Here is a 2,142-nt window from a genome sequence, read left to right on the forward strand (position 1 = left end):
CTAAGGCTTCCATCTCCGAACCATGTTGTAAAAGCTGTTAAAGATAATTCTGAAATATCTTTGTGGTGATGGTACAGGCCAGTAAAACAAATTTGTCAATCCTTAGATGACAGGTGTATGATACAATCACATTACATAGATATGTAAGGGCAAATATGCAGGTGGCAGTCACCACCCTTTTTTGTCTGTTTGTTTGATGTTGGTATTCTATAAACTGATGTGACTATGGGTGATTTTACGAAAAAACCCAAACCCCGCGTTCCGTACTGTATGAAATCTGGCACTTAAGCTAAATGAACACTTTTGTATTGTTTTTCTGTTCTTACTTCAACTCTGTCGTTCTGCAAAGTTCTGGATGTTCCTCAGCCGGATTGCCTGCGACACACCCCTCCAGCCTGTCGATAACTGCTGCTGAAGCTGGGATCCCTCATGGGCTGACAGGAAGAAACCACACTGGTGACTTCCAGGTACTGGGACTCTTCCCTGTCTAAAATAAATCAGGGGTTCAGATGGTTTTTGGCAGACACCTCTGTCAGGTAACTATAGCTTTTGGGGCATTTTGCGGATAAACCATTGCTGCATGCTGAGGGATGTGGCAGCCTGGACGTTGACTGCATGGGCTCCAACGTGCAAAGCAGTAACGTTTGCATTGGGATGGAAAGCGACAGCAGGAATTTTGAAAAGTTTCTTATTTTTAAGTATGACTCAAGATTTGAACTTAATCTGGTCTTCTGGGATCTGTGTTGATTTCCAGGACTGCAGAGTGATGTAGAATCATGGTCAGAGTCTGTATTTTTTTTTTTTCATTTGTTATTTGGATACATGGAAACATGCCTCTTTCTGAGATTTTATATCCTGTAGATAATATAGAGGGGTCTTCATGGTATGTCTTGTTAAGAATAAAAAGTTCTACCTTTTTGTGAGGATGTCTGTGAGTGTTACCTGTGTGACTGGAAATCCTGCAATTTAATGCCTGAAACTAAAATCATGATTACAGCTCCAGGTGAGCATTAGGATGCTCAGGTTTGCTTTTGGCCTCATGTTATTCCCAGATGATCACTTTCCACTTGTAGATTCAGTTTTCCTAAAATATTAAAGGACACTAAAATTATTTGGGCCCCACTTCGAGTTTTGATGTCTAGTTCTCATGTCCACGATCTTCAAGTGTGGTGCGGTTTTGTGGGGTTTTTTGAATTGCATAAGTAGAGGAAGCTGAGCAATTTCTGCCATGCCTTGTACCTCTTGACTTCGGTGTGAAGCTGATCAGATCAGTACCTTGCTTTTGAAGGAATGTTTTCCTGAATCCAGCAGCCATGTAAATATTTTTAATCCCACTTTGAAAAATAACGGGGTATCAGGTGCAAAAGGGAAGTTAAGAACCAGAAATGATTTGAACATTCTGGTTTTAACTGCATGAAGAAATGAAGTCACTTGAAGAAAGCAACAGCGCTTAAGTAATGTCCCTGCGTAGCAACTGCACTTTCTTTCCTTAACAGTTGTATTTTAGGTTCAATTTGCTCCTGCTGAGCTTCCTACACATCCATGTTCCTTCTTCCGTCGTACCAATGGTCTACCTATGAAGTGCTGCTGCGATGGCTTGTCCCCCGAGATGAAACAGACGTTAAATGACATGCTTTCTTTTAATGCTCTCTCTCAATTTCTGGCAACTGAACTGCCGCTTGGACGTGATGTTTTAAAAGTAGAGGAACCGTGTGCTTCTCCAACGGGAGTGATCCGGCGGCCCTGCAGGTACTCGGGGAGCCGAGCGGGAAAGGATGAGGTCTCACACACCGCAGCCCAGCAGCAACTTCTCCTTCATTCGGGGGCCGGCGAAGGCGATGTGTGGTGCGAGCTGACGTGCCGAGATGGCTCCCGCAACCCTCACAGAGCTGCCTCAGGCCTTGACCCGCAGGCTCCTCACACGGCCGGGCCTTGCCCTAGGCCTGCCCCAGGCCTGGCTCCCGCTCCCGGAGCCTGCCCCCGACCTCGGGTCCCACTCCCGGGACCTACCCCGCCATCCCCGGGCACCTTCCCCCCCCCACACACACACCCCGACCCTCGCCCTGGGCCGATCCCCGGTTTCTCCTCAGGACGCTTCTTCCCGCCCGCCGCGCGCGCGCGCGGAGAGGGCGGCGGGCGGGG

This window comes from Haliaeetus leucocephalus, unplaced genomic scaffold (assembly GCF_000737465.1).
Source record: "Haliaeetus leucocephalus isolate CR32 unplaced genomic scaffold, Haliaeetus_leucocephalus-4.0 Scaffold157, whole genome shotgun sequence".
Lineage (NCBI taxonomy): Eukaryota > Metazoa > Chordata > Aves > Accipitriformes > Accipitridae > Haliaeetus > Haliaeetus leucocephalus.